The 13,679-nt window shown below is 40.4% G+C and overlaps 1 pseudogene; it reads right to left on the bottom strand.

Moving 5' to 3' along the window:
• Positions 1 to 6,596: 6,596 nt before the first annotated feature.
• Positions 6,597 to 6,987, bottom strand: LOC124964074 (cysteine-rich PDZ-binding protein-like; annotated as a pseudogene).
• Between the last annotated feature and the right edge of the window lie 6,692 nt (positions 6,988 to 13,679).

The raw sequence follows: 13,679 nt of genomic DNA, 5'->3' as shown, positions 1-13,679 counted from the left end.
GTAGGTTAAAAAAGATTAGGTCAAAAGCAGGATGTATGACTTCCAGGAGTAGTTAAACCCTGGAATGTGAGTGTGTATACGTGTGCACGCACCTGCGTGCGTGCCCATGTTAGAGTGGTTGGTCGAGGCAGGGAGAAGTTCTGTTGATAGTACATGACTTGGGACCTTATTGAAATGTAAATGAATTAAGATAAAAGAAGCAGCATCTGGAGAAAGAAGAGCATTAATTGAGGTGAGAACCTGTAACAAGAAATTTATTATAAATCTGGTTGAGTTTCCTGGTAGCCAAGATAAAAAGGAAAATAGAGAATTTCTAGTTGTCGTTGTCACAATGTTTTCCTACTTCTTTGTTTGTTTGTTTGTTTGGGTGGTGGGGTAACCAGGGATTGAACTCAGCAGCACTTGACCACTGAGCCATATCCCCAGCCCTATTTTGTATTTTATTTAGAGAGAGGGTCTCACTGAGTTGCTTAGTGCCTTGCTTTTGCTGAGTCTGGCTTTGAACTTGTGATCCTCCCATCTCAGCCTCTGAAGTCACTGGGATTACAGGTGTGTGCCACAGAGTTCGACTATTTTCCTACTTCTGACTTCTTGGAGCAAGGATTCTCAAATTTGATTATACTTTAGAATGATCTGGACAGTTTTAAAAATATTGATGAATGAACCCAGAAATTCTGTTTAATTTGTCTAGGGTGGGATAAGTGCATGTATCTTCTTCCTCTTTTTAATTTTTTTGATGGGATCTCCCTAAGTTGCCCAGTCTGGCCTCAAATTCGCAAGCTTCTCACCTCAGCCTCCCAAGTAGCTGAGATAACAGGTGTGAACTACCACACCCAGTAGCATTCGTATTTTTAAAACATCCTTAGGTAGGTTGGGTGCATGGCCAGACCTGTGGCTCAGTGGTTTATGGAAAACAAGTATGTAATCACTGTTCTTTAATAAATGCAGAAATTTTTTTTGGTAGTGGGGATTGAACCTGGAGATGTTAACCACTGAGCCACATCCCCCACCCTTTTATATTTTTATTTAGAGACAGGATTTTGCAGAGTTGCTGATTGCCTTGCTAAGTAGCCAAGGCTGGCTTTGAACATGCGATCTTCCTGCCTTAGCATGCCAAGTGGCTGGGATTACAGGCATGTGCCACCATGCCTGGCTAGATGCAGAAATTTTTTAAAAAATATGTTTTAGTTGTTGATATACCTTTATTTTATTCATTTATTTATATGCTGTGCTGAGAATGGAACCCAGTGCCTCACACATGCCAGGCAAGCGCTCTACCATAGAGCCACAATCCCAGTCCCTAGATGCAGAAATTCTTAAGGTAGCAAATATTCATATTGATTGTTAATATAAGAAGACTATTTCTAAAACAATTCAAATTTCAGGTTTCTCGCCACATGAAATTACAGCCATTTGTACTTTCAGTAATCCAGCCCCCAAAATCACACACTTTATGCAGAAATATGGACTGGCAGCCTGTTTTCCATTATTTTAAATGGGAAGAAAATACAACGTATTTCATGTCAACTCACAATCTTTAACCACGTTTGCCTAACAGAACTAAACACAATCAAATGCCTTAATTTAGTAACAAACAATCTTGTTAGGGTGTAAAAATGCTTCCAACATCTCTTCTTGTCATCAAATGATCAACAGTGTTGCTCATGTGCAGTGACGAGGCTCCTAGTGCCAGCTCATCTGGGAGGTGCCTCCCTTTTGCTGTTTCCTGGTATGCTCTTCAAAATTTTGAGTGTGATTCTGATGGTTTCCAAGTTGGAATATCACTTGAGACTTTTTTCATGCACTGTTTTGTTAATAGTATCGCAATGAGTTTTTGAAGTCATATATGCATAAATTTTCCCTTTATGAATATTGACTGAAATAATATATTGAAAGATATATATATATATATATATATATGTATATGTGTACACACACACATATATATATATTTTTGTGTGTATGAAATTTGGGAATAAAAACTAAGACATCCTAAGATGGGTACAGTGCTTGAGGCTAAGGCAGGAGGTTTGCAAGTGTGAGGCCAGCCTTAGAGATTTAGTCAGATCATGTCTCAAAATAAAAAGTAGAAAAAAAGACTGTTGATGTAGCTCAGTGGTACAGCACCCCTGGGTTGAATCTCCAGTACTGCATAAAACAAAACAAAAAACTAAGATATTCTATCAGGAAAATGTTAAACAGGAAGACTTTCTGCATTTTTGAAGTCCAACATGGATGACCAGGGTTGAGAATTGAATTAAGATTTTCTTTTGTTGGCTTCAAGTAATAGAACATCCTCAATAAAGTGGATATTAATAACTCGAAGTCCAGAGATGGACAGTCACAGAGTTGGTCTAGTAGCAATGTGATTGAGGGCTATTGCCATTCTCATTTGCTTTCTGCTTTTCCACACTCATGGTGTTAGGGATATCTCTCTTCATGGTCATAAAATGGCTGCAGCAGCTCAGAGCATCACATCTGCTGTTAGCAGAGTCCAAAAACAAAAAGGAAGAACAATGAGAGAACTCCATCCTATTAGTCTCGCTTTATATTGGGAGCAAAGTGTTTTTCATAAGCCCTTAATCAGAATTCTCCTAATATCTTACTAGCAGAAAAGGGTAACATGACCATTTGTAGCTGTAAAGGAGACTGGAAAGTAGTTAATTCACACCTGCAACCTCTGTAGATGTGCAAAGAAGATGGGGTCGTGGGAAGGCCAGTGGAAAGGTCAACAGAGGACAAATTCGATTGTTAATGAGTTGTGTGTCCTTGAACAGGTCTCTTAACCTCTACAGATTGACATGGTTTCCTGATAGCGCTTTTGTTGGCATTTGAAGATGTCTTGATTGGGAAAAAGATTCTCTTTGGAGATTCTTGGGGCACCATGTCACATCAAATTCTCCAACAAATTTTGCAGTAAAGTCAACAGTTTAATTTTATTTTTACAGTCAATTCAGCATTTCCAAAATCTGTTTGACTGCAGTGTCTTTTTTTTTTTTTAACCAGACAGAAACTTGTTACTATGCTGTGGATACATCCAATGCTCTATGGGAGTTTTCAGGAAACATTACTCTTTTTAGCCTGAAATATTTTGAAGACAGTCTTCATCTTTAAGTTTTCAGAGTACTCAGTAGTTTCCAGCTAACAGTTCAGTCACAGCTTCAATCTCACCTCCTCTGGGAGGACATCTCATCCCTCTAAACTAGGTCATATGATGTCTCTCTAATTTCATCTCTATATTTATCTCTTGACCTGGTTTGACCTTCATACTACCACACTTGTAATAAATTATCAGGGATGATTGTGTTTTCTGTCTTGTCAGATAATGTGTAAGATCCTTGACAGCAGAGGTAGTGTCTTGTTCACAGCTTTATATCCAGGGCCTTCCACAGTGGCTAGCACATAGTAGATGTTCAGTATATATTTTTGAATGAATGTATGTCTCACATATGGTAGACTATAGAAATATTTGCATAATGGACACATTCTGTTTTATTTCCTAGCATAATCCTCCCAATCATCTTCTAGGGTTATCCCCTAATCCCCTATTCTATCCATATAGTGGTTCCCACTAGTAATTGGATTTTGAGTGGGCCAGTAAGGACTTTAAAAATTTAGATTAGATGGATGGCCAAATTCCCCCCACTCCAGTGGATAGACATGTAAGAGGCAAAGCAGGCCTCTTGGCTGCCATATTTCTTTCTTGTTGAACTAGGGAACTGGAGAAGACTGACCTGGAAGGGGAGGGAATCATAGCTACCCATCCAGACAGAGATGAAGAGAATGTTCTGACAAAGTCTGAGCTCCCAGGTTTTGCCTCTATTTTCTGCATAATCCTGTTCTTGTGTTCCATGGATTTCTTTTTTTATCCTTATAATAACTTCCTCAGTCTTGCTTAGGTTCGGGTCGGTTTTCTCCTACTTGTGAATCCTAACTTACATAGTTTGTTAAGTGAAGACCTTATTGAGCATGATTCAAGTGAAATAAGAAAGGGAACCTAGGGCATTTGGGTTTGTGAACATATGTCAAACAGTGAGCAGAGGGACTGAGTTGAAACCAGGACTGATACATGGCATGTCAACAAAAGGAAGTATTAAATCTATTTGTGTACAAGGTGGTTTTGAGGATTGAATGAGTTAAGAGGTGTGAATGTGCTTAAATACTGAAATAGAAGGGAATTTTACAATGAACTCAAAAGATTCGTTCCGGGGTAATAAAAGACTACAAAGAGCCCAAACCACAGGCATTATCAAGAACCTAATGGCCAACAGTCTGTAGCTGTCATCATCCCCTCTAATGCCCAGACCTCTTCTGCCTTCTCCTTGAAGAGCACTCAGTCCCACGCTGCCAAAGCACCTGGCTCATCTGCATTCTGTAGGTGTGTTCAAAGTCATTCAGCTTCTTGTTCCTTGTCTGCCCTACCTGGAGACATTCTCAGACTGTGTGAAGGACACTATCAGGCCACTGTAGGGTGACTTTGTGGCTGAATAATGCATGAATCCAGCAGTGGCCAAGGGGGAGCCTCCCCAAGTGAGTGGTGGGTTGAGAACAGGGTCTAGCCTCCATCTGTGGGGACCTGACTTTTCCATCCACAGGATCTCTCAGATTGATGGCTCAGTTCACATGGATGAAGTATCTTTAGTGTTTCCTTAGGTGTTTCTTAGCTGGCTGGAAGGGCGTGTGAACATATGAATTAGACTACAGTGCTTAATTGTTTCCAACGGATGCGCATGTTTCATTCATTGAGCTTCATGATAGCCGTGGGAGGTAAAGGAACCAGGGGTTGGTAACTCATCTATTGACAAGGAAAAGAGGCCTGAACAAAGTAGGACTTGCCTAGGAGAAGTTTGATCTTCTGGGTGGATTTTTCTTTCAATACTCCTTGATTAACTGAATTCACAACATTTTCTGTTCTTAGGGTAAATTGGAATGTAAAGACAATTTCTCTAGAAAAAGTGTGATGTTCTGGTTCCCAAACTTGTCTTCAAACAAGATAACAAAAGATAACACTAGGGAGATTTTTAAACAGGCAGATTATTGAGATCTAATTCTGGAGATTTGGCTCTAGCCTGGCCAAAGTCTGAGAATCTGTTTTCCTAGAAGTTTCCCCAGGAGTTGCTGATAAACAGCAAGGTATGGGAATCACTGGGGTGAGGGAGGCATGACTGGCGGGTCAGGGCCCTTTGTTCTGCTCTGGCTTCACACTGACTTCGTGGGGTCCTTGGGCTTCATTTTCTCTATCCATACAATGAAGGGATTGGCCTAGAATAGGTGATCTCAAAAGTTTCATCCCATATTTACTTTCTGCATGTCCTATAGGCTTTGCTAATTTCTGGCCCTTGGAGGATCTAAAACAAGGAGAACCCTGATAAATATTGTTGGAGCAGGTGTTATTTTTTTTCTTGCCTTCAGAGATATTTATTTTTCATTATTCTTATAATCTTTCTGGATATATACAAATAACAATGTATCTTAAAAAATACTATTCAAAAAATCTTATACAGTTAAAACTTTACTTTTCACAGTAAGACAATAGAAGCAATGTCTTTACCATGTATATTATCACATTATCTACAATATTCTACATATTTTATAGTGACACGAATTTATACATATTACAATTGGAAATAGAAAATATCCTTTTGGTCACCTATAATAGGCTGCGAATTTTAAAAGGAGAAGTTCTGAACTTGTATAAGAAAGATCTTTATTTGAAACCTCAAAGTAATCTCTCAGTTATCTACATTATAAAAAAAAGTCAAGATGTTTGCTTTGTTCTGTTTATTTCTTTGAGGGGTGGAAAGAAGGTTAAAAAAAAGTTTGTTTCTTGCTTCAAAGAGCTTTCCCAAAGGAAGGGGGGATTCATTTTCAATACACATCAACATGGATGAACACTGTTCTCATAACTTTCATGACAATTTGAATTGAAGGCAATCAATATGTGTAATATGTTTTTCTGAAATCCAGTAAATTCATTTGGACACCTGGGTACTCCTTGTATTCTTATTCACATATGAAAGGAACTGGCACTTTGGCTTCTAGAACAAATGTTTTTAAAAAATCACAAACCCAACTTGTTTTGATTTGAGTCTAGACTAATTACTAAGGAACCATTCAGCAATAATGGCCTCAAACATTTAAATATCCTCTGAAACTGCAATTCATTAAGGGACTGCTGACTCCAAGAACTATGCCACCAGTAAGGGGATGAGGTAAGAATTGTCATTCTGGATGCCAAGTTCAAAACAAAATATCAATAATCTCACTTTTGCAATATCTATAAATAAAAGTAGATGGAGAGGATAAGATAAAATGATGTTAAGTAAAAAGTGCATACAGAACACAGAAACACTTTTTCATTAAATTTGCTCCTTACTTTGATTCAAAGAAATGCTCAAAAGAAAAGTAACCACTTAAAGCAAAATACTAGTTACATTGTTGCATTTAGAAGTTGAGAGCAAAAGAATGTACTGATCAACTTTCCTCACTAAAACTTAATCATTTGTTCTGAAATAGGTTATTTTTAAGTTGAATATCTATGTTATGCCTTGAAAATTGAAAGCAGAAAGGAACATCACAGAAAGACAGTAACTTCATCAATACACAGATGTTTGCTTATAGTTTTTGGTATCCAAAACCTTTTTTCCACACATTGCACAGATGCCCTTTTTGTAGGCACAGCCCTGGCAGTAATGAGAACCTGGTTAGTGCACAGAACTTTTACAAATTCTGCAAGTGGAGAACTTATTCTTTCCATATGGATCAAACCATTCCTTATATCCAGTTCTATAGTTGACAGGCAGACTCTTCTGGGTGACTATCTCTGCTCCTTCTGTGTAAGCTGTATGCTTGCTTTTTTGAAGTCAAAGCTTTATTTTCATTCAGCTTTCTTCCACCACATTCTGTGGTATTCGTTGCCCCATCTTTCCATGTATCTGGAGTGATAACGGTACCAAGTTTCTTTTCACATTTTTCGCATACCATCCTTCCATCTATGGTTCCCTCAAATACTGAAGCGGCAGCGGCTCAAAAACATCAACACTACTTGGAGCAGATGTTATTGATTGCATTCCCAATGTCTGTTCTCTCCTCTGGTCTAACAGAATTCAAGTTTTGTTCAGATATCCCTTCTTCTCCATGTGGTCGTGAGCTTGGGGGAAGAAATGACTCCATCTCCCTAGTCATGAGATTGATCAAGGGCATGCAACCCATTTATGGCCAATGAAACAGGAGAGGTGTTTGCTAGGGGCTTCTGGGAAAGGAGGGTACTCATTATTCTTGGAGAACTTTGGGAAATCACCCTCTTTTTACTAAAGGATATAAACAAAGAAACAGACAACTCTGCTTCTCTTGGTGACCAGTTTGCAAACTCAGATGAACTTCACAGTTGACTACAAGCAGGAGGACTGCATTGGCTTAGCTGTTTAACACATCCCCAAATTTCAGTGCCTTAACACAATACCTTGTTTGCGTCTTGATCACATGAACACCAATTGGAAATCTGGAAAAGATCTTTCATGTGGTGCTATGGACTGAATTTTGTTCTTCCAAAATTCCTATGTTGAAATCCTAACTCCAGTATCTCAGAATGTGAGGTCCAGGAGATGGGTCTTTAAAGAGACGAGAGTCAGAATGAGGCTGTTAGGGTGGACCCGACTCTAGTCTGACTGACTGTCCCTACAAGAGGAGGAAATTATGTGACATAAAGAGTTGCTGGGGGTGTGTAGGCACAGAGGAAAAGATCACGTGAAGGTACAGTGAGAAGGCAGCTATCTACAAACCAACGAGAAACCAAACCTGTGGACACTTTGGTCTTGTACTTCTAACCCCCAGACTGTGAGAAAATCTGTTATTAAAACCACTCGTTCTGTGGTATTTTGTTACAGCAGCTCTAGCAAATTAATATGTCTGGTTATTCAGGAAATGCAGCTCCTTCCTGCAGGTGGTTCTGTCACCCCCTTGCATTGGATTCCTCTGAATCTGGTTGGATGACAAGAGAAACCACAATGGAGGATTAGGTTAGGGAGGTTTCCATGAACCAAGCTTTGGGGTGGTACACCCTCCTACCCACCTTCCATCACCCAGAAATTCAATGGGCCACATCCACCTGCAAGGGAGCTGGGAAATGTACTCTAGCTTCATGCTCAGGAAGAAGAGAAAATGGGTTAGTAAAAACCTAGTCTCCCCAAAGAAAGTCAAGTGTATGTGTTGGCAAGGCTGATCCTCCAAGGTGACCCACCCAAGAGCCTGCTCTACTTCTGACTTTCAGTGATGGAGCCTGTGCATCTCCTTGTTGTTTAGGCCAGCTTGAGCCAGGCTTCCTGCTTGGCACTGCTGAGCACATCTTAACCAATGCCTGTCTAATCTCTTTCCTCCAGTTTCGTGGCCCATTGCTGTGCTGGGGACGGGGTGAGGGGCTGGATTGTCATTTGGAGTGAAAAGCAGAAGTTAGCACTTGAAGTCAAGTGGTTCTGGGCCTTTCTTTCCTAATGGAGTTGTGGGACAGAGTGTGTTGTCCTATAAAATGATTCTTAAATCTGATATAAAGCCAAGAGTGGAAATTATTGATAAATTAAAAATTTATTTTTTCTCTATATATCTCTCTTTCACAAATCCCAATATCTGACATCATAGTTAAATATTTATAGAGTGAATGAGCAAATGAATGAATGAAGGGATTTTTTTTTTCTTCTCTTTTGGAGGGCGGTGCTGGGGATCAAACCAGGGCCTTGTGCATGCTAAGCACATGCGGTAGCACTGAGCTACACCCCATCCCTGGAGGAAGGCTTTCTTCATGACTTCCAATCTCATCTTCCACCTCATCCTTGTCTACTCCTCTCACGTACTCTCCACTCCAGCTGAGAGGTATGTCATGGGGACCAGGGTGGTCCCTTTGCCTGCATTCTTTCTTGTGCAAGGAGAAATTTCCTCTGTTCTTTAAGGCTGAAAATTCAATCTCCCCAGAGACAGAATGCCCCGGGCATGTGTTGGTTCACCATAGTAGAATGACAACTCCGTGAGGGCAGGAGTGGCCTAATCCACATACATCCTGTACCCTTGGTCCCTGTCCTATGCAGAACAGGGCTCAGTGGCTGTTTCTTAGAATCTAAAGAAGCAGATGGACTAGAAAACCTCTCTGTAGGAAATAAGCAAACTGCACCAAGTTGCTGAATCCAGGGTTTGCTCCTGGAGCAGATGATTCAAACATCTTGCCTGTTCTCCCTTTCCTATTAATCCCACCACCCTGCCCGCCTTTTTACTATGGTAAAAGATACATGCAATTTACCATTTTAACAATTTAAGCATGCAATTCAGTGATTAAGTATTTTCACAACATTGTATAACCACCATCTTTTTCTATTTCCAGAACTTTTTATTAGTCTCCATAGATACTCTATGTCCATTAAACAACGACTCCTCATTCCAGTCTATCCCATGTCCCTGGCAACTACCCATCTACTTTTTATGTCTATGAATTTGATCATTCTGGGTACCTTATATAAAATAGGATCTCACAATATTTCTTTTTGTGACTAACTTATTTCACTTAGCATAATGTCCTCAAGGTCCACCCATGGTGTAGCATGTGTCAGAATTTCCTTCTTTTTAAAGACTGAATAATATTCCATTGTTGGTATTTACTACATTTTATTTATCCATTCATCTGGTGATGGACACTGGGGTTGCTTCCACCTTTTGAGTATTGTGAATAATGCTGCTACAAACTTGGGTAGCTAAATATCTGCTTGAGTTCCTGCTTTCAATTCTTTTGGGTTTACCTCTAGGAGTGGAATTGCTAGATTGTATTATAATTCTGTTTAAGGTTTTAAGGAGCCACCATGCTGTTTTCCATAGCATCTGCACCATCTTACATTCCCACCATCCCTTTCCTATTTTGAAGCTGGAATTCATCCTCTGCCACAGCTCTCCAGTATCTTCCATTCATCTCCCTTCCCCAAACATCCACCCTGTGTACAAAGCGGATGTGACTGTCCCACTTACTAGAGAAAAAAAGTTGCATTAATAGTTAAAAGTGGTATTATGGTCGGGGCTGGCAGTAGGTGATTGATGGCCTCCATTACACCCCATTAGATATTTTATTCTTGTTAAATGAAGAGCAGCCAACTTCGTCAAGTATTTTTAGTTCCCTCTGGTCTTATTGGTCCGATCTATTCTTCAGGATGGCCTGTAAATGGCCACATATGGCTGAGTGTCTGCAGGACGGATGGCCGTGCAGCTGGCGTTCATTGGCCACCAATTTACCCCGGCCCCCTTCATTGTGAGCCTGACAGCGCTGGGGAGCCTTGTAGATCTAACCAAATATATCTATTTTCTAATTGTCTATTTATCACCTTCTGGGGATTTGTGGGCCTCCTATCTGAAGGCAAAGGGGGGATGGCCTTGAACAATGATCCTTGTCAAGGCTCTCGCTCGCTCTAAATTAGGGCCTAGTTGCTAAATAACTAATTTAGTCCTGCTATCAAGCTGAAAAAGTGGGTATTCAGCGCAAAGTGCCAGCTGGGGAATTGATTATGTCTTCTCTCAGTGAGTGTGATAAACCTGCCGCCCGAGCCACTGTGGAAGACCAGGGACGGCTCCCCGGGGGTGGCACATTTCATCACGAGTGAGGCCGGGTCCACTCCCAGCGTGGCAGCTGAAGCCTGGGGCACAGGCCTGCCCGCCACAGTGCCTGTGGGAGCCTGCCCCTCACGGCACCCTCCTGATCTGTGGCTTCTGCTTGGAGCTGTGGGGATGTTTGCATCTGTCAGAGGCAGGGACCAAGGTGAGAATCGGGAAGGGGAGAGGAAGGTCACCCTGACAGCCCCAATTTCCAATTAGAGTGAGATTATTGAAGGTGGCCCAGGCTCAGGCGGGGGAGGTGGGAGGAAATAAATGGGAATAGGAGGCAGTTAGGAAAATGTATTAAAAGCAACAACAAACAGATTTTGAGCAGAGAAGGGGGGGCGGTAGCTGAGAATAGAGAGTTCAGGTTTACTGCTTGAGAAATCTAATAATGACGACAAAAACCATTGTTTACTCAGCCCTCCCTTCTGCCAGGCGCTCCGCCAGCAGTCTCCAGATCCAAGATCTCCCTGCGTCCTTTCCCATCCAGGCAGATTGGGGTTCCTGCCCGAATTTGTACTTGGTGAAAAAGAATTTCAGAAACATCACCCAATCCCCTTGTCTAAGGCTGAACTCTGGCTATAAATCTCTCCCCCCACTCAAGTTCTTTGACAGTGCCTGGAATGCCTCCACCATTCTTCACTCAACTAAACTTTATGGAGAGCTCTTCTGAGTGCTGGGCCCGCAGTGGAGAGTCACCAGACCAGGCTCTGCCTTCACGCAGCTGATCTTCCAGTGCAGAGGGAGGCCAAATGCATGGATGATACAATTTCTAAAATTGCCTTTTATCATCCTGAAATTAAATTGATAAATACTAGATTCCACTTATTCACATAATTAAAAAAATAAATATAACATTTGTCCTGTCATATAATGTAAAAAAAAAAAGCGATTTTAATAATAATATATATTTCAGTATTTAAATGTTTGGTCATAATGATGCAGGAAAATATAATGGAGCACTCAGGCTCTTAGGCTTAACTTACCATGAATATTTGAATTTAACAAAAAGACATGATCTCCTACTGAATGTTGATGATATTTTCTCTTAATCTTTGACATTTTGAAAAAAGAGGTTAAAAAAAAGTATACCAGCAAATATACTTAGAATTGCTTTGAAGATGGCAGCCACAAAGTCATCCTGACCCAGAAATAGTGTCTGTGACTCAAATGTCAGGCACAGTGTGACCAATGATGATGTCATTTTCTGAAATGATGAAACTCCAAGTTGAAGAAAACAAAATAATCTCTGAAAAAAAAAAAACCCTCTCAGCTTCCATATTGGTTTTATTCTTGGAAAAGTCATTATAAATTAAACCAACCATACCATCTCTAGTGTTTGAGTGTGAGATGAGATGGTTTGGATTCTAGGTTGAGATAATGATAGGTGGTTTTGACTTACATGGACGTCTTGTTAAATGGAGTGTTGTGAGGTTGTCAGACCATCATGCCTTGCAGGATGTTTAGCTTCCTGCCTCCCTCTGCCTCCTGACTGCTGACAACCAAAATACCTCCTTGGGGGTTGGTTCTGACCCACTTGAGAGTTTCTGAACTACATAAAAGACAAGCAAATAAAGAAAATTAAATAATAGTAATTATGATCAAAATGAGATTGACTTGGTCTAGCTGGGGATGTAAGTCAGTGGTAGAATATTTTCCCAGCATGCATAAGGTCCTGGGTTCCATTCTCAACACCACAAAGAAATTTAACAAAAAAAAGAAAGAAAGAAAGGAAGAAAAGAAGGTTGAGTGATGGACTAGGAAAAGAATGAAAAGCTACTTTGGATGGGGGCGGTCAGGGCTTCTGGTTTGGGTCAAGGGCTCCTTCTAAACCCAGATGCTCCTGGGGAGGGGGAAGATGTGGGATTCATTTTTCCATGAGAAGAAATAAAGGAGAGTCAGGAGGTTGGCTGTAGTGGGAGCCCAGAAGACCTTGGTTGGGTGCTTTTACACCAGTTACTGAGCGGCACTGAGCAAGCCACTTTTTCTTTGTGAGCCTCTGTTTTCTCATCTGTCAAATGGAGAGAGTGATCATGGCATTGTCTTCCTGCCAAGGTAATGAGATTTCATGTGACGGGAGCAAGTGCTTTAATCACCATAAAATTCAAAGAGATCTTGTTTGTACTGGGAAAAATTAGAAACAACTCAAATGCCTCCAAAAAAGGAGATTTGTTCAAACATAGCATGGCATGACCACCCAGTAGGCCATTATGTAATCATTACAATGATGGGAAATAATAGTTAATGCTAAAAAAGGATGTTGATGAAGTGTTGACTCAGAAAAGCAAGTTACAAAATGATGTGTAGAGCGTGGTCCTGTGTTGGCTATTTAAAGAGGAAAAGCAGGTAAGCAAACTAACAAAACACCAACCAACCAACAAAAAAAATTAGAAAGATGCATACCAAAATCACAACTGAACTTATCCCTGGGAATTAGAATTGTTTGCAATTTTCTTTTTGTGAATGAGATGTATCATTCATGTTTGAAATAAAGAAAAACAAGCCACAACATGATATTTAAAATGCTTATCACAGGCCAAGACCCCTACTAATCATTGACACTAAGTGGTCAGGTTTTTTTTTTTTTTTTTTTTTTTTTTTTTTGTGGTGGTGCTAAGGATTGAACCTGGGGCCTTGTGCATACAAGGCAAGCACTCTACCAACTGAGCTATATCCCCAGCCTGCAGATTAGTTTTGAAAGCCTGCTTTCTTTCTTGTAATTCACAAGTACAAAGGTAAACAGTGTGGTCACTCACTGTCCAGGAAAGCTGTGTCCTCACAAGGAGCAACTGCCTCTCTGTTTATATTATGTTTTCTGTCCTTAGAGTTGGGACCTCCAGGTTCTTGTGAAGAGCACTTATGATATAGTGAGTTGTGTTAGGTATTATTATTGTTATTATTATTATTACTCTTCCCAGGGCATTGTGTGTGCTAAGCACACATTTTTCCATTGAGCCACATCCCCAGCCTGGGTACCATTATTTAAAAAAATTTTTTTTCCTTTACAAGATCAAGGTATTTCTTTTACAGATACCATTATTTTAATCCTCATGACA

The sequence above is a fragment of the Sciurus carolinensis genome, chromosome 14, assembly GCF_902686445.1.
Source record: "Sciurus carolinensis chromosome 14, mSciCar1.2, whole genome shotgun sequence".
NCBI classification, from domain to species: domain Eukaryota; kingdom Metazoa; phylum Chordata; class Mammalia; order Rodentia; family Sciuridae; genus Sciurus; species Sciurus carolinensis.
Note: the sequence above shows the minus strand (reverse complement) of the source record. Positions and strands in the feature narration are given on the sequence as shown.